The following is a 20,662-nucleotide window of genomic DNA, read 5'->3' on the forward strand; positions in this document are numbered from 1 at the left end:
TACTATTCAGCAGAACCCTTTTGTGTTTTCCATCTTTAATGGAAAATTAATGGATTTCACTGGTTTTATGTCTATTCTCATGTCAATATCTTGAACAATAGGCATTTTGTTCTATGTCCATAAGTGATCCAAATTTAATATTACCAAATAGTCACAGATGAATCTAGTTCTATTCAGATCTCAATATATATCAGGCTTCAGGGCCATATTTTAAAATTCCTACTTCATGAAAAAGACATTACTTTGGGTTTTATCTATACCACAGAAGCTCAGTCCAGGTTCTCTGCATCACATAGGCTTCAGGTCTCAATTTCTCTCTCCAGGGATCTTGAAACCCCAAATTCTAATGCCTATTTTAACCTTCTTAATTCCATTATCCATTTAGCTTCAGCAATCTTCCAACACTATCTTTGAGTTAAGTTTTCATTTTGAGTATTTGATAATCAATCATTTTTGGTTTTGATCTTAGATAGGCACTCTAAATTATCTTAATACATAGCTTTCTAATATAGAATTCTAAGTGTTTAGATCCTGGTGTGAAGTAAACTCTCCCAATGAACACAGTCAGCCAACATAATCTTCCATATCAACATGTCAACATGATCAAGTCTGGAGACAGGAAATCCTGTTTGGAGTGTTTCCCAAATTCATTATATATATATATATATATACCTATATATATATATATAATAAATTATATATATAAATATATATATGCATGCATGTATGTGTGTGTGTGTATATACATATACATATATATGTATATATATATATGTATATATATATAGTAGTGCCAAAGAATTAAAAGAAAAATTATCAGGTTATTCATTGGATTTTTGAGTTTAAGAAGAGAAATTTGTCATGATTGTGTTAATATTCCTGCAAATGAGATGAGTGAGATGTCATTAACTAAAATAGGAAACATATGAAGAGGCTTAAGCTGGAAAATTAGATTGTAAATTTCATTCTGGATACATTGATCTTGCTATCCCTTGAGACATCTATTCATAAACAGTTTGATATATGGTCTAATACCTAGGAAGAGATTTGAACTGGATATTTTAAAAACTGGTAACAATCTGCATCTCATTTATAATTCAAACAAATTGAATGGGTTGAACACTGAACACTCAGCAGTGTATATAAATTGCAAAAAGAACAGATTTAAGATAGAAACCTGCATTATAGTGACAATTAAAAGATGGCAAAGAACTGGAAAGGAAAACTTAAATAAAGAGAATCCCTACCAATAGGAAGAAATGCAGAAAAAGATTATTGACTAGAAGCCAAAGGAATAAAATTTTCATAATGGAAGTACTAGTCAAGAAGTAGTGTCATATACCTGTAGTTAAGCAAAACAAGAAGCAAGAGTTCCCTCCAAATACAGATACATTGGTGAGCTTGATTAGAAAAGTTTCAGTCAATTCCTAAGTGGTGAACTGCAAATTGCAATGGAAGTGGAAACCTTAGGTGATATGCAAGTGGGAATTAATACCATGGATAAATTTTTAATTTGTTAAAGAATTAAGAAATTAAGAGGACTTAATAAACATTGATGGATTGTAAGACTGGATGTCATAAAAGCTCATTCTTCCCAAATTGACCTATATATTTAATGAAATCAGAATAATTTCTTACTCAGTTTTGCATTCTGTGTAGAAATTAGAAAACCCAAGGTACAATTTCTGGGCAGATGCAAAGGAGCCAGAAGCGTCATGATGAACTTGAAGATGCTGGATAACTTATACTATTAGACCCCTAAACTTAATAAAACTGTAAGAAAGAAGACAGTGTGTATTGGCACAGGATTGTGTCATCAAACAATGGAGAAAAACAGAATTGCAAAACATATTCATATTTTTATTTGTAACAAAGGTGACAAAGTGGTGTAGAAAGGAAGGGATGAACTTTTCAATAAATGATGGTGAGTCAACTGAATATCCATATGGGGGAAAAATTGTCCTTACTTCATACCATTCACAGAAAATCAATTCCAGATGTATTATAGATCTAAGTAGGAAATATAAAACAATAAAGCTTTTAGTAAATACCTAGGAGAATATCTTCATGACTTGGGATACACAGAATTTCTTAACTAGTACTCAAAATACACTAATTATAATGAGAGAAACTGATCAATTGGACTATCATGGGATCCAATCCTGTATCAATTTTGCTAAAATAAGTGCCCCTTAATATAAAGAAATATGTGGAATCCCATGTGTGGCTCAACTGCTTCAAATCGCCTTGAATAGTAGTGCTGGTTGTGAACATGCAAGGAGAAAAGGCAAATCCATGCTTAAAATCCATGTCTATTTCTATGACAATAAACTGCTGAGTCTTCTAAGGTGGAAGGATCCAAATGGCCAACCTGCAACCAACTAGCCAGTTTGTCACCTTAAGGAATAGTAACACATTTATAACTCATTGCTAGTCTCTGTTCCTGGAAGGTTGGACATTTGGCAATGGCGGTAAATAAGTCAGCCTTGGAAAGTGGAAGTCCATGTCATGGAACCTATGCATAGCTTCCATCTCCGCCATCATGGCTACTTTCATTGTATACTCCTTGTTCCAACATTGGAGTAGTTGATGGCAAAGACTGGCTGGTCAACTGGCATTTTTTTGGTCTACATCATTATTTAGTGCTTGCTGCATAGTTTGTGCATCGTGGTAGACATATGTATGCTCTATAGATTCTTCATTCTTGTTTTTTATTTTAAAGATTTAATTTATTTATAAATAAATGAGAGAGAGAGAAGAGAAAGAGAACAAGCAAGAGCACTAGAACAGGGGAAGGGAGAAGCAGATTCCCGGCTGAGCAGGGAGCCCGATGTGGGGTCAGATCCTAGGACACTGCTGCCCCCCAGTGCCCCTCTTCATTTTTTGTTACCATTTTCCTATGTGTATTTGTGTGTCTTTACCCCCACACATCCTATTTCTTCACTTTTAATTTTTTAATTTTGTTTTTTCCCAAGTTTCTGACTAGCCTTCAATTTCATTTAATACTGCCCACGAGTCTATATATTTTCTAATCTTGGGACACTTCTTCCACACAAGTTGGATGGCAGGGGCACAATCTGAAGATCTTCCAACTGGCAGGTTTAGTCTTCTATAATCTCTTTCATGGACACTCCAGAATGAGGCTGTACTATAATCACTATCAATTTCCAAGCCAACCACCTGTCAACTAAAACTTGTTCATTTTTCTTTACTTTCTCCTCATTTAGCTAGTTGCAAGACACTCCACACATGCCTACTTTGTAAGTGGAGGGAGGAGCACTGATACAGACTTGGTATGTGCCATGGGATTCTTGGTTATCTTCTCATGCTACTTGCTTGGGCCCTCTGTTCTTGCTTGGGATTGATCCCAGCTAAACAACTTCCATTTTACAATGACATATATATAAGGCCCTCAACTATATGAAATGATGATTCTGATAGGATTTACTTCATGATCATCATTACATGATGGCAGGGAGCAGAGGGCAGGAGCAAACTTGTCCTTAATTAGGAACCATTGTTCTAGAGCACCAGTGATAATCAGCAATAGCTATTTGGTCCATTTTTCTTATTATAATACTTTTTCTTCAATACCTGATTCATTTTCTTCCACCGGTGACATTCTCCCAGGTCACTACTGGTGAAAGTTTCAATAATTGGACCATGACTTTGTAGCTGGGATTGTCTGTGCTCTGCCTGTCACCAGTAAGGGAGTCCTCATTACCAATCGAACATTAGTGATCTAGTGCTGAAACACCATCTTACCTCCTGTGTTCTTGGTTTCAACTGTCACTGGTTGGGAAACAGACAAGGACAAGATGTTTATTAGGAATGAGCATGTGTTAAGGGGAAAGGAAAGAGGCATGACTGGGAAGAAGAACTAAACTGTGATGTAGGTCTGACATAATGTCAGTAATCTCTGGGGGGTGGAGATCTGGAGGGGATATTGCCCATCAGACTGTCCATTATGGGAACCAAATGACCAGATTTTAGATCCTGACTCTCAGCAGATGCACGCTTCCCTGCAGAAAGATAGGAGCTCTGTAAAAAGTGGCTCTCTGAAACTTACGCAGACCCTGAAAATGTGGAGAACTGAAGGATGTATGCTGACCATATTTCCAGCAGCCAGGCAGCAAGCCCTTCCTTGAGAGATCTAGGTGACACACCTCCACATTAACTATATATATACATATATATACACATACATATATGGATCTATAGGTGTATTTTTTTACACAATGAAAAGAGTATAAATTAAACAATTGTTATATGAAAACACACGAATCTTATAAGTGTAATATTGAGTGAAGTAGACCAGACCTTCCTGCAAAAAGGAAGACTGTCTATATCATGATTCTAACTATCTGCATTTCAAAAAGAGGCAAAACCCACAGATACTGTTGGAGGTCAATATAGTATTTGTCTTCAAATGGTGAAAGCCGAGGGCTTATAGAAGATCTTTTGCCCCACTGTTTATGTTCTATTTCTTTATGTGGGTACAGGTTACACAGCTAAATTCCCTTCATTATTGCACATTTTTCTCAGCATATTTAACACTTACATTTTTTTAAGGAAGTGTTAAAATATGGCTATTAAATGGATGATAAAAATAGGATAGTAATTATGAGTTACTTTACTTAAAAGTTGTATTAGTCTACACTTCAGTGATACAAAATTTCATAAGAATCACAGTATATTATTTAAGACTCAATCATAAATTACAATGATCACAAATAATAGCTTTAAATAAACGAAAACTTGATTTCTGTCTCATACAAAAATTTAGAGGCAAAAAGTTCAGAGGTGCCGTGTTAGTTCTGCTCCCCAAAGTCTTCAGGGATACTGCTCATTCCAGGTAATTATTTCCCATTCCTATGGTAGGGACTTGTCCTTGGGCACATGAAAATGGCTAAAACTGTAATAATAACACCCTATTTTAATAGTAATAATACCCTATTTTAATAAAAAGTAATAAGAAATAAAGAGAAAGGAAAGAGGGTATGAGGCAAATGTTATTTAAATAAATGTCCAAGAAACTGCCACAAGACTACAGCCATACCATGGAGATGGTGTGGTTCCAGTTCCAGACAACTGCAATAAAGCAAGTATCACAATAAAGGGAGCCAAATGAGTTTTTCAGTTCCCCAATGAAAATAAAAGTTATATTTACACTATACTGTAGTGTATTAAGCACGCAAAATCCTTAAGTCTAAAACAACATACATAACCTAATTAAAAACGCTTTACTGCTAAAAATGCTAAGCACTATCTGAGCTTCCAGCAAGTCAAACGTAATCTTTTTTGCTGATGGAGTTTGTTGCCTCTTTGTGGAATGCTGCTAACTGATCGGGGTGGTAGTTGCTGAAGGCTAGAGTGGCTGTGGCAATTTCTTAAAACAAGACAATTATGTTTGCCACATGGATTGACTCTTCTTTCACAAAAGAGTTATTTGTAGCATACAAAGCTGTTTTATGGCATTTTCCCCACAGAACTTCTTTCAAAAGTCAATCTTCTCAAACCCCACTGCTGCTTTATCAACTAAATTTATATAATATTCTAAATCCTTTGCTGTCATTTTGACAATCTTCACAGCATCTTCACGGGGAGTAGAATCCACTTCAATAAGCCATGTTTTTTTGCTCACGCATAAAAGCAACTTGAGATTTTTTTCACGAGACTACAACAATTCAATCTCATATACAGGCTCCACTTCTAATCCTGCTTCTCTTTGGGCACTTGGGTGGCTCAGTCAGTTAAGCATGCAACTCTTGGTTTCTGAAATCATGATCTTTGGCCTTGAGATGGAGCCCACTTTCACGCTCCCCACTCAGTGGGAACTTTGTTTGAGATTTTCGCTCTCCCTATCCCTCTGTTTCTCCCTCACATACACACTCTCTCTCTAATTCTACTTCTCTTGCTGTTTCCACCACATCTGTATTTTCTTCCTCCATTGAACTCTGAAACCCCCAGAAGTCATCCATGAAGACTGGATCAATTTTTTTTCCAAATTTTTGTTCATGTTGATATTTTGAACTCCTCTAATGAAACATAAGTGTTTTTCATGGCCCCTAGAATAGTGAATCCTTTCCTGAAGGCTCTCAATTTACTTGGCCCAAATCCATTAGAGGAATCACTGTCTATGGCAGCTACAGCTTTACAAAATTTTCTTAAGTAGTAAGACTTAAAAGTTGAAATTAGTCCTTGATTTATGGGATGCAGAATTTATATTGCATTAGCAGGCATGAAAACAATATTAATCTCACTGCACATCTGCATCACAGCTCTTGGTAACCAGATGTATTGTCAATGAGTAGTAATATTTTGGAAGCAATCTTTCTTTTCTGAGCAGTAGTTCTCAGTGGTGGGCTTAAAATATTTAGTAAACCATGCTGTAGACTGACTGATGTCTTCCAGGCTTTCGTGTTCATTCATTGAGCCAAAAAGAGTAGATTTTATATAATTTTTAAGGGCCCTTTGATTTTCAGATTGGTAAGCAAGCACTGGTTTTAATTTAAAGTCTCCATCTGCATTAGCCCTTAATAAGAGAGTCAGTCTAGCCTTTAAGGCTTTGAAGCCAGACATTGACTTCTCCTCTCTAGCTAGGAAAGTCCTAGATGACATCTTCTTCCAATAGAAAACTGTTTTGTCTATATTGAAAATCTGTTGTTTAGCACTACCACCTTAGTTAGATCTTCTGAATACAAGAGTAGCACTTTTGACTTCCTTTAAGAACTTGCTTTCGCATTCACAACTTGGCCAACTTTTTGGTGCAAGACGTTTTTAGCTTTCTGTTTCTCTCAACTTTAGGCATGCCTCCCTCACTAAGCTTAACCATTTTTAGTTTTTGATTTGAAATGAGAGATGTATGATTCTTTTACTTGAACACTTAGAGCCCATCATAGGGTTGTTAACTAATTTTAATATTGTTGTGTCTTGGGCAATAGAGAAATCTGAGGAAAGGAGGAGGGATGGGGGAATGGCTGGTGGATGTAGCAGCCCAGACACGCACATTTATCAATTACATTTGATGTTGTGTATGGGTGTGCTTCATGGTGCCCCAAAACAATGACAACAATAATATCAAAGATCACTAATCACAGATTACTTTAACAGATATAATAATAATGAAAAAAAGTTTGAAATACTATGAGAATTACCAAAATGAGCCACAAAGACACAAAGTGAGCAAATGCTATTGGAAGAATGATGCCAATAGACTTGGTCAATGCAGGGTTTCCATAAACCTTCAATTTGTTAAAAAAAATAAATAAATAACTGCAAAGCTGAATAAATCAAGGTATGCCTGTGTTTCTGTTCATGCCATTGACCCCAAATTAGTCACATGTCAATCACTTGGAACAAAGACGTTTGGGAAATAAAATACTCACTTTGAACAGTTGTGTCTCCCTCTAAAAAAAACCAAGATTCTTTGCCTCAGAAAAAAGGAAAAAACAGCTGTTTTGTTCAGCCATCAATCTCTATGGCATGGGGGAAAGAGGGACAGTTTTTAGGTTCCTGGTTTAAGATAACACTAGTGAGTTTTAAAATGTCACATTCACCACAAGGAACTTTAGGAAAGAGTTAGCACGAATTATTCTTACATCATTTGGGAAAAAATGATCACCTGAATGAAAGTGAGGTAATACAACATAACTAAGACAAAGAACTGTGTCACTAATAGACTGTTATTAATTTTTAAAAACGTAGTCTGTCACCAGCTGATTGCAAACACTTTTGAGGAGAGGCAAAGTTTCAGGAAACACAAAGTAATAGGTGGAGGAAAGTAGATGTTCTCACAGATATTACATGTCATTAGTTTAATCATATTGGAGCGTACCCAGGAAAGTATACTTCCTTTATAATTTGTTAAGGTGAAAAAGTCATGTTCACTGAAAATTGCTCCTGATTTAACTCATCCCGAGATAAATATTCTGAAAAGCAGGGAAATATTTTACATTTCTCCATTAAATTATAGCCATATGCATTGCACACACATAAGAAATGTAAATATGCTGTAATGATGTATACTTTGAAATATGTAAGAAATTATTTTTTCCATTTCTATAAAATTATGTTTAAGTATCCTCTCCAACCCTTGTCCTTCTCTGGCTAGAATTTTATCTCCATTTCTTTAGAAGTACATTTCTTGAGAATGTTGATTTTCACCACTAGATCCCTATCCTTACCTATCATTCGTTATTTCTAATTTTATGATCTGGTATCTTATGTACCAGTGCAGTGCATCAGCTCTTACAAATTCAGCATTAATAATCAAATAAATCTGGAATTTTTTCAGCCTGTATTTTACAGATTAACTGTATAGTGTTTGATACTATTGACCACTCTTTCTGCTCATGTATTCTTAAAATCCTGATCTTCCCTCTAATGACTGCTTATACAATCTTCTTCATTTCACTTGCTGGTGACTGCAAAATTTTGGCTGCTCAAACTTAAATCTTTGGGGGCCATCCTAGATTGTCAGTTTCTCTTACACCGTACTTCTAAAGCCATGAAGAAACCCCCCTGGTTCCTCCTTACATTTCATTCTCTCCATTGGAACTACCCTCCGCCATGCACAACACCTCTCACCTGATTCATTGCAAAGGCCCCCAACTGGTCTCCTTTCTTCTTTCCTTTATTCTGATACATAAGTTACCACTATAAGTGATTCTCCCAAAACAGAGATGAGGCCACTTCTCTCCTCAAAAATCTGAAATGGCTCCCAACTTCACTGTGAATGTAAGGGAAAGGTATCCAATGGTGTACCTGCCCCCACTCCTGTTGCCTCTCTGACCTTATCTCCGAACACCTTTGTATCTTTTTTAGTGGCCAACAAGTCTACTCGCTACTAATAAAACATTGTTTTAGATGAGTGCTTTAGAAAACCCATTCGATTGCCAGAAAGAAAAAGTAGTGACCACCCAAAGCACAGAAAAATGCTAGCATGTAAGTGTTCTCCAGAGCAATCAAAACAAATCCCTAATACTGCCAGCACTCTTTCTCTCAGCATGCTTTCTTTCTCCACACTGGCTTCATTTTTTTTCAAGCTGCCATTCTCCACAGGTGGGAAATACCACCTCCTGGCAGATCCTAGATTCAGACCTTCCCAAGGTGAGCCGTAAAGTGAAAAATTCAAGAAACATTAGGGTAACGGACTTCATGTTTGTAGCCCCACAAAACTCGTATGTTAAAACTGCATTCCCCAGTGTGATGGTATTTGCATATGGGGCCTTTGGGTAATTAGGTAATTAGGTCATGAGTGTGGAGACCACATGATAGGATTAGTGACCTTATAGGAAGAAACAGGAGAGAGTTTGCTTCTCTCTCTGGGTGTCCACCATGTGAGGCTACAAGAAGACGGCTCTCCACCCACAAACTGGAAAGAGAGTTCTCACCAAGAACCAAATCTGCTGGTATCTTAACTTCGGACTTCAAGGTTTTCAGAACTGGAAAAAATAAGTTTGTTGTTTAATTCACTCAGTCTATCGTAATTGGCTAGAGCAACCCCAGCAGACTAAACAACAAGCTTGGCTAGAAGTATAGGAAGAGACTGAACTTAGGAAACAGATTGTTTTATTCAAATCTCATCTCTGATATTAATTAACCATGTGACTTTTAGAAAGTTACTTAATTTTTCTGGACCTTATTATTCCCAGTAAATTGTGAATAACAATAGTGCTTATCCAATACAAATGTCATGAGATCAATGAATATATGTAAGGTGCTTAGAAATGCTACCATTCCCCTGTGCTCAGAATAAAGATTTTCCATCTCTATAGAATTGTGTGTTTGAAGTGAGAGTGGGGTATTTCTCCAAAACTAGGAATACTAGTTAGAGAAAAAAAAAACAACCCTGACAACAATGAGAAAAATAATGAACATGATACATTCATAATATATCACCATTAATGCCATTAGATCTATAACCTTAGTCTAGCACATATTATATATTGTGATTTTTTTTGAGTTTTTAAAAATCAACAGAAGAAAGAACTGTTTATTTGTTATATTGATGATAATAACATTTGTTGCAAAATCTTGACTCGAATAGCATCTTTCTATGGGAACCATCTGAAAACACGGAAGGCTATATAAATGTCTGTGCAATGGAAAACATTACTCAAGTGAGCACATTAGCGGATTTCAGAAGTGTCTTGGAAAGCCGAAATCCAAGGAGCTGGATCACTTAACAAATGACTGCTCAAATACTTAAATTATGCCAACATAGCACAAAAGAAAGGAATTGGTAATTTTTGTACTGTGAGAATTTATAGTTAGCTGATTGGAATGAATCAGGAGCTCCTGTTTTGCCAGCAGTGCAAGTTCATTGTACCACGCCAAATAAGGGGCAATAGGAAGAATAATGTTTGGGCTCATGAGGTTCTGCCATTTACTAATAATAAATCAATCTATTTTTAGAATTCAAATGTTTATTGCTTTTATGGAGTGTCTACTATGTAATCGTGTGTTTAAATGTAAAACTGGTTTGAATTTGTTTCTCTTTGTGATTCCAAGATAAAAGACTTACCACCAAGGAACTCTACATGGTTAGAATCTGAAGTAGCCGGATACCTGCAAGAGATTTAATTCACATACAGTGCATGGAATTGTGGTTTCAGAGAATCCAACAACATACCAAGGCATGGGAGTTGATATTATGTTTGAAAAGAGCATAAAGATTTCAGATTGTTCTGAAATTCATAAGACTCCCAGCTTCTAGGTCTTTGAAAAATAAGTTTCTGTTGTCTACAAGCGAAAAAAAAATTAAATACAGAAAATAAACACAGGAAAAGTGAGTTGATTGAAAATATGCACTAGAACAAGCTATTTTCAGGCATAACAAAAAAGAATTCTGAGTATTTGCAGCAATATTATTCTATGTGTGTGCATGTGTGTGTGTACTGTACATGTATGAATGTGCTTTAACACCTACTTACATGAATACATATTAAAAATCTCAGAGATGCTGACGGCTTCCACTGAATGAGCCATAAATGTCAGGTGTCAATCCCTGTGACTCACTGTACAAATTTTCAAGATGGCTACAATAACAGATCCACTCTGTGGAACACTCTGTGGAACACAGTGGATATGTTATTTCAAGGATGAAAATTAAAAACAATAATAATAATTTTGTATTTATTATTTTATTGGGTATTTTCAATGTGTCTAACTCAAACAACACATATTAATTAGATTATTATAATCCTTTTATTTCTGTAGTGATTTGACTCATTATTTCCTTGAGTGTAAATACCACAAGAATGAAGGCTCAATGCTGATTTTGTTCCATTTTACCCTCGATCCTAGAGTACAGCCTCTGATTCAATAAATATCTGGTAATTAAAAAACCCTCCATGACCTAGTCAATTAATTTATGATTTTTTTAAAAGATTTTATCTACTTCCTTGACAGACAGAGATCACAGGTAGGCAGGGAGGCAGGCAGAGAGAGAGGAGGAAGCAGGCTCCTCTCTGAAGAGAGAGCCCAATGTGGGGTTCTATGCCAAAATCCCAGGATCATGACCTGAGCTGAAGGCAGAGGCTTTAACCCACTGAACCACCCAGGCATCCCAACGTGTGTGTTTATATAATTAAAATACATATAAAAATTTAACAATTTTATCATTCTAAAGTATACAGTTCCATGGCATATAATATATTCATTATGATGGGGAAGTATCACTACTAGCTAGTTCCAGAATATTTTCATCACATTACAAGGAAAGTCCATTCCCATTAAGCAGTCACTCTCAATCCCTTCCTCCCCAAATCCCTGATATTAATCTGCTTTTTATTTCTATGAATTTATCTATTCTGGCTTTTTTCAATCAGCACACTTTCAATTTTGATCCAATTTGTATCATTTATTTGTATTTCATTTATTTTAATGACTGAAATAATTTCACATTGCATGGATGTACCACATTTTATTTACCCATTTAGCAGTTGATGACAGGTGGCTTATTTCCACCATTCAGTTACTGAATCATCCTGTGACAGCCATTCATATACCTGTTTTTGTTTGTACACCAGCTTTTAATTCTTTGGGATATATACCTAAGAAGAGAATTCCTGAGTCATGTGGTATTGATGCTTAATGCACTGGAAGTTCTAGTGATCTGCTGTACAACAGAGTACCTGTACTTAAGAGTAACATATGGTGCACTTTAAAATACATGAAGAAGACAGAGCTCATGCTAAGTGATTTTTTTTCAACAAACAAATAAATCCAAAAACACATACACAAAAGAACATAAGGAAAGGTGATAGATATATAAATATCTTTATTGTGGCACTGGTATTAAGGATTATGCATATACCCAAAGTCATCAAGATATATACATTAAATGTATACAATTTTGAGTATCAACTATACCTCAATAAAGTTTTTAAAAAACACTGGTGAGGATGCAGTGTTGCAAAAATGCAAGTTTTCACAGAAATGAGAAAAAGTATACTTACAAATGGAGATAATAGAAGAAAAAGAACATGATTTTAAGAAAAAAATATTAGACATTTTTCCAAAAAAGACTTACAGATGACCAGTATATATATAAAAAGATGCTCAACATCACTAACCATCAGGGAAATGCAAATTAAAACTGGGGATAGCATCTCACATTTGTTAGGATGGCTATTATCAAAAAGACCAGAGATAACAAGTGTCAGTGAGGGTGTGGAGAAAAGGAAATTCTTGTACACTGTGTTAGGAATATAAATTGGTACACCATTTTGGAAAATGGGGTTTCCTCAAAAAATTAAAAATACAACTACCCCATGATCTATCAATACAACTTCTGGTATAGATCGAAAGATACGAAATTAATATCTTAAAGAGATATATGTACTTCTATGTTCATTGCAGCCAACATTTTTCAAAATAGCCAAGACATAAAAAAACAACCTATGTGTCCATCAACAGATGAATGGACAAAGAAAATATGTCATAATACATTCATAATAGAAAATTATTCAGCCATACAAAAAAAGAGTAAATCTTGTTATTCGCAACAACATGGATGAACTTCAAGGACATTAAGGTAAATAAACCAAACACAGAAAGCACAATATTGTATAATCTCACATGTGGAATCTAAAGTCAAACTCACATAAGCAGAAGGTAGATGGTGGTTGCTAGGGGTTGGGAGGTGGGGAAAATAGGGAGATGGTCAAAATGTACAGACTTTCAGTTACAATATGAGTAAGATCTGAAAATCTAATGAACAGTACGGTGACTTAGTTAATAATACTGCTTACTTGAAATCTGCTAAGAGAATAGATCTCAAATGTTCTTAACCACACACAAAAAATGTCAACTATGTGAGGTGATGGATGTGTTAATTAGCTTGATTATGGTAATCATTTTATAATGTATACTGATATAAAATCATCATGCTATATACCTTAAATACATACAATTTTATTTGATAATTATACCTCAATAAAATGGGAAAAATAAATGCCTTAATTAAAAATATTAAAAGTGAGTATAACTATAGTAAGAGGTTAGGAAAACAATTTTATCAAGAAGTAGGCTTGAGCTGAAATACATGAAGTGAGGAGGTTGAAAGAAGAACTTTCTGGGCAGAGGTTACAACTCGTGCAAAAACCCTGGGCAGGAATCTGAGGAAGTGAAAGGATGCCAGGACATCTCAACTTCGGAGAAAAAGTTGGAGGTTGGTACGCGAAGAGGATGGAGAGATATGCAGAGTCCAGGCATGTCATGGAGAATATGCTTGAAACACAGGCTTATGGAAGATATTTATTCTTTATCCAAAGAGCAATGACAGTTTCTGGAAGGCTTTAATTGTGCAATAGAGAATAAAATCAATTTTGGGATTTTTAAAGACTATTATGGCGATAACCTAGAAGACAGAATATGAGGCGATGAAAATGGATGCAGTGAAATTAGTTAAGAATTTATTCCTTAAAAATAATTAATTGTGTCTGTCTATACTTGGACCATCATAGCAGTGATGTGGGAAAATAAAATATGCACTACTTGGTGATGATTTGTATATGGGTACCAAAGGAAAAATAAGGGAAAAACCCAAGTGAAGAAATGGAATTAAGAGTTAAATCTATAGAGTTCGGAACAGAGGTCTGAACTGTATATAAAAAGTTGGAAGTCCTTGAAATATAGGTGGTGACTGAAACCAAAGGTTGGATTAAGTTTGGAGAATATGGACCAAGGAAAGCCTTAGTAAACTTTTGTTTTTAATATTTAATTACCAGTTAGAGAAAAATGAACTACCAAGTTGGGTTGGCAAAGAACTACCAGACAAGTAGGAATAAAGCACAGCACAATGGGATTACTAAAAATCACTGAGAATTAAGTTAGGCAAATTTTGAAATCAGTCCTTTGAATTTAGCAACATAGAGAGGCTTGCTAAACTTAGGGAGAACTACTTCAGGAGTAGTAATAGAAGAAGAAATCTTCCTCAGATTGAAAAGCAAGTGAAATAGAAAAAAAAAAAAATTAGAAGAGTTTTTTTGTTTGCTGTTTTTGTTTGTTTGTTTGTTTGTTTTTTAAGTTTGGCTGTTATGGGGAAATGAGATTTAATGTTTCAGCAACAAAAAGATGTATCGGAGAAAAGGACAATTGAGAGGGCATTGATATTTGGTAGGGATCTGGAGGAAATACATCTAAAGCACACTAGAAGGATTATCTTTACATAGGAGAAAAAAAGAACTGTATGTATAAAAGTGAAACATCTAATGGTGGTTAAGATTTGGGTAGCTTTATAGTTTTGTAGTGATGAGTAGAAATTGAGAGCTTCAATTTTTTTTTTTTTTTTCTGGAAAGTAGAATGAAAGATTATTTGGAAGGTGTTGGGAGAGGTAAAGATTTGCAAAGAGGGAAAGATTTCAGTGTATATCTCAGTCTCTAGGAAATTTCTGCAAGTTAGGTGAGGAAGCTTGACTCTGGAATCTGACTCGAGAGAATCCCACTGATATGAAATTTTCCCATTTGGACACTGCTTGCATAGACGTCATAATTAAAACCAATCAATTGGTTAGTTATAGCTCTCCATCTGGCATTGTTTTCTGATGGTTGCAAGCCCCGGGTAAATTCTTATTTCAGAGATTACAATTATCTAAAATACAGAATGTAGTAAAAGAGATTAGAGGGCATGTGGACAATGCACCAGCTGAGGAGCCACCATGGGCACCTTGTTGCACGAGCACCAGCCTACAGCCAGCACTGAAGCTATAAGCTTGACCAGGACCCTGGGGACAGTAGCCCCTCCAATGAATAGTGGCCTCAAGCATTGAAGTTTTGGTCACCTCCCTCTTCATGACACCCCTGGGTGTGGTGAAGGTATGCTTGCAGTCACAGTGTCCCTCGTTGGCCAATAAGCCAATGCCCTCTTGCAGACTCTGGAGCCCACTCTCATATACCACTTCTGGTATATATCAAAAGATATGAAATGCAAGTAGGCCAAGAGGAAGTACCACTTCTACTGCAGTGGTGCCCTGGAGCCCTGGATCCTGTGCCTAAACAGTGCCTGCTGTGCCATCTGGTTTCAGGACATGCTCCCTTCTCTGGCACCATGACTGCCATGGTGAAGATGATAAGACATGAGGTCACCAGGACCCTGTGGAGCAGCCTCCCAGCCACCTGGTTGTGACTATGCCAACCTCTGCCTCGTACTTCCCTGCCTACAGCCAACCCAACCCAAGGCCTTCTTTTTGGTTGACCAAACTTTTGACCTCTTCGCACACAGGGTGGCGGGGGCACCAGCTAGCATGGGCACCGTGACAGTGACAAGCTCCCTGGAGCTAGTGTGGACAAAACTGCTAGCTCTGCACATGTTAGACCGTGGCTGGTGCTCCTGTCTGGGAGGCCGTGACCCAGGGCACCTGGTGATCAGTGTGGCAGGGCTGGGACCCCACTTCCCTTCAGGATGCACCCTTTTCTGCTCTGTACTGGTTCAACTATGAGCTGGTGAAGAGCTGATTGAGTGGGCTCAGGCCAAAGGACCAAGCACCCGTGGGCTTTGTGGCTGGTGGCATCTCAGGGATGGCGGCAGCTGGCAGCTGTGCAGACTCTACCCTTCCCCAGGGTGGAGACTCAAGGCCAGGTCACACTGAGAACTCTGGAGGCTGTGAGAGTGACACCCCTCCCTTACCCTCTCCGCCTGACTGCCGCTGTTACAGAGGATCCAGCTGAGGGATGTCTGGGGAGCTCACGGGGCCTCCTTCCCAGGACAAGGGGCTTCAGCGGCACCCCTCCCTCATGCGTCATCATGATCAGCTCTTATGAGTTGAGTTCAGCAAAAGCTTCTTCCAGAGGTTCAATGGGGAAAGCCTCTGGGTTCTTGAAAGGAGCCAGGGGGCAAGGACCCTATCTCCTCCATGGATGAGGGTGGGGCAGAAGGAACTTGAGCCAAGAGCCTGGTCCTTAGCACTGAGAGGAGGGCCTCATTTTCCTTCCCTCTCAACTATGAGCCCCAGACAAAGGGGGCTGCCCCCTGGGCCTGCCAGACCCCATCTTAGACAACTTTCTTCCTGCTGCTCCTCATTTCCAACCCCCCATGATCATCAATTTTCCACCATCCCTGCCAAGTTAGAGCCTACTATGTGTCCCCTCCCCTCTCACCATTTCCCTGTGTTTGCCATAGCTGTGTCTACTCCCAGCAGACTCAAAACCCTGGGTCTAGTGTAGTCTGTATCCACACTCCTTAAGTCTAAAGATGATGAACTTCTTAAAAACAAACAAACAAATAAATAAAGTGCTTTACCCTGAATATCCTTTTTTGTCTTATTTTGTTGGAAGCATGTTCTCCCAGATTCTTTGCCTCTTTCTGGCCATTACTGAAACAATTCTATCATCTCAATCTTTAGGAATTTACTTATAAGAAAAAGGAGAGGGGCGCCTGGGTGGCTCAGTGGGTTAAAGCCTCTGCCTTCGGCTCAGGTCATGATCCCAGGGTTCTGGGATCAATCCCCGCATCAGGCTCTCTGCTCAGCAAGGAGCCTGCTTCCTCCTCTCTCTCTCTGCCTACTTGTGATTTCTGTCTGTCAAATAAATGAATAAAATCTTAAAAAAAAAAAAAAAAGAAAAGAAAAAGGAGATATTTGGGGTACCTGGAAGGCTCAGTCAGTTAAGTACCTGCCTTTAGCCCAGGTCATGATCCAAGGCTCTTGGGATAGAGCTCCATATTGGGATCCCTGTTCAGCAGGGAGTCTGCCTCTTCCTCTGGCCTCCCCTTGCTTGTTCTCTCTCTCTCTCAATAAATAAAATATTTAAAAAATATATATGTATACACACACACACACACACATATAGGCCCAGACCAGATAAATTACGCTAATTTCTGGGAGGTTAAATATAAAACTAAACATATTCTTTAGAAATAAACTAGTGTCAAATTTATTTTTTAGAAATATTAATTTTATTACTATTTATTAATTTAATTAATTAATGTTAAAATTATAAATTTTAGAAAATTATTTATTTAGAAATAAACTAGTGTCAAATTATTCTTTTAAAAATTTTATTAACATATAATTTGTTTTATTATATAATATGTTGTATGTTATATTATTTATATGTTGCTATATTTTATAATATGTTTTATTATATTATAATTTGTATTACTTGTTTAGAGGTACAGGTCTGTGACTCTTCAGTCATACCATTCACAGCACTGATCATAGCACATATACTGTGTTATTCTTAAAGTCTAAGTGGGAGGAATTTTTTATTTTTTAGGAGACCTATCCTTTAAGAATTTTTTGAAATCTTAACTGGAAAAAGCCATATTATAGTACTTATTAATTAAAAAATGAAGCTGAAATGGTTACTTTTTCTAGGAAATAAAATTCCATTATTAGTGGGATGCCTGGGTGGCTCAGTTGGTTGGACGACTGTCTTCGGCTCAGGTCATGATCCCGGAGTTCCGGGATCGAGTCCCGCATCGGGCTCCCAGCTCCACGGGGAGTCTGCTTCTCCCTCTGACTTTCTCCTTGCTCATGCTCTCTCTCACTGTCTCTCTCTCAAATAAATAAATAAAATCTTTAAAAAAAATTCCATTATTAGTAATATGCCAATATTACAATAATACTTTGCTAACAGTTAAAAGATCTTACAAGCCAATAAATAAAAACTGCAATGAAGCTGAAATTTTAAAAAGAGACGTACAGAGAAAAAACTATCCAAATAAGCAGAAACAAGTTTTATGAATTATCTACTCTACTGTCACCTTCTACAAGCACAGTTTTCATACTGCACATCAAAGCCCAACATAATAATCTAATTTGGAGGGGAAAGTAGAGAAACGTCTTCTGTAAGTGTATAAAGAACTATCAATGGCAATGAATAACATTTTTTAGTGTTTAGGATTTGTTTTCATAAGTACTAAACTGTATCTCTGGCAGGGATTTCTTAATGTTAACATAGTACCGTGGTAATAAATTCTCCACTACCTACTTATAATATTGTTTTTATTCCTCAAATTATCTAAAATGGTATATTGATATGTTTTGAGTCTAAAAGAATGGCAAGAAAAGAATACTGCAGTCAGTGAACTAATAACTCACACTTATGATGATGAGAAAATTTTGGAACCGACGATTCCAGTCTCATAAATGCTGTTCCACAGCAGATAACTGGGTCTAACAGGACGCCGCCAGCTTTCTCTCTCTCCTTACAATTGGATCTACATCATTCAATTAATTCAACACGTGTGGTGTTCACTATATACTCCACACTGTGTTGAATGTTATGCAAAGTGATATTAGATACAGTTCTTATCCTCAGAATTTCACAGCCTGATATATTAAAATTTTTTTTCTACGGATCCATTGTCCTCTGTGACATCCACAGGGCACGAACACCCAGGGTTCACCCGGAATTCCTTGCTAACCATTTAGTCATCTTAAAGGTGCTTAATGCTTATGATATCCCTCATTAAAATAGAATCATTACATCCTATTATAAATAAGAAAATAGAGCTGTGTGCCTTGGTGGCTTGCTCAGTTGAGCCACTGACTCTTGGTTTAGGCTCAGGTCTTGATCTCTGGGTTGTGAGATCTAGCCCTGGGTTGGGCTACTTTTGGATCTTCTCCCCTTCTTCCTCTGCTCCTTCCCACTACCGCCCCACTGAATAAATAATTAAAATCTAAAAAGAAAAAGAAAACAGAGCATTTGAGAGATTAAGAAAATTACCAAAGGGAAAAATGCCAGTAAGGAAAGATCCATGATTAGAAAACAGGTCTTGTGATTCTACAATCTATGGTAAGAATAATGTCATCAATTGTCAGCAAAGTCAGCTGCCTGTAAACATAAAGACACGTGTTACAAAACAGTCTGTCAGTATTTCTCCTCTATCCTTCTCTAAACCAATCTCACTCTTTACCAGGGCTCCTAGCCTCAAACCACTACTAATTCCAAATCCCAGCCAGGCTTCCTATTATCATCCAATACTTGATCCAGGCAGGGAGCAGAGCCAGCTGCACATAATTATTCATAAAATAAATTCAATTTAGTATAGCATTTCAGAAACCTAAAGACCTCAGGGCCAGCTTTGGTCTGGAGGTTATTCTCATTACCATAGCAAAGTATCTATGACCCCAAAAGACCGGTAAATCTTACAAACCATTGAAAAAAAAAAAAAAAAAAAACCAGACTGTCCCTCTAAAATCCCCTATCTCCACTTGTAGCCATGGAGAGGACAAAACAGAACTGGGATTGAATTTGCCTTGGACATTCTGTTTACGCAGGGAAAATTTATTCAGGACCTGGAACTTCTCCTGGCACCTGACCGAGATGCTGACATATTTCCCCTGTGCTCTGATCGTGTCCGACACTTCACACGCTGATGATCAACCAGTCACAGGAAGAGCTAAAGCTCTCAGAAACCCTTGGAATTCCTAAAACCCTGTATGTATACACACGATAAATCCAGAGAGTCTGAATAGAGACGATCTCTTAATGAGGACTAGTAAATCTACATCAGGCTGATGGAAATGTTTTGTCAACTGAGATTTTCCGGTACATTTTTTTCCCTACACTTTCAATAGCAAAACAGAAAACTCAGGAACATTACATCTGGGCAAAATGTCTTCAGTGTAGGTGTAAAATTACTACGGTGGAGAAGGCAAAGAAAAATAGAGAACGGGAAGCATATGCTAAGCCTAAGCGCGGCTTGATTTCCCAAAACATGTGTTAATAAGATGATGCCTTGTGCAGCCTGAAAAACACGGCTGCAAGTTTTTTTTAATATCGATAAGATAAAAGCTCTAATTGAGATACAGCATAATAATAGCTCTAGTAAAAACATGGTAGTATGGTTTGATGGTGCATTTGCTTAAACATTCTTTGTGCCCAAATAGGGATTTGATGTTCTCTCAGGTTTTCTGAAAGCTAGGCTAATTAAAAGCATCTATTAATTCAAGCCATATTACATATAAAATGTTCTAAGTATGTCTCTCACCCCTGAAGGAGCCCAATAAATTTAATCCTGTCTGCATCTGTGGGTGTGTTGCTCCGCTGTTACTCTGTAAGTCTAAGAGGCCGTCTGCTGCTCCTGTGTAATAGTAAATACCTCATTCACAAGGTTTTGCATTATGCATAGTTTGTCTCCTGAAGGCATTTCACACAACAGGAGCCATCACCGATGAAAACACTCAATCCTTAAAACACAACAGTTCAT

At 37.1% G+C, this 20,662-nt stretch overlaps 1 pseudogene; it reads left to right on the forward strand.

Annotated features, from left to right (window-relative positions):
- The first annotated feature begins 2,465 nt into the window (after positions 1-2,465).
- Positions 2,466-19,829, forward strand: LOC101692300 (annotated as a pseudogene).
- Positions 19,830-20,662: the final 833 nt, after the last annotated feature.

This window comes from Mustela putorius, unplaced genomic scaffold, assembly GCF_011764305.1.
Source record: "Mustela putorius furo isolate JIRA1106 unplaced genomic scaffold, ASM1176430v1.1 tig00000228_pilon_pilon_pilon, whole genome shotgun sequence".
Taxonomy (NCBI): domain Eukaryota; kingdom Metazoa; phylum Chordata; class Mammalia; order Carnivora; family Mustelidae; genus Mustela; species Mustela putorius.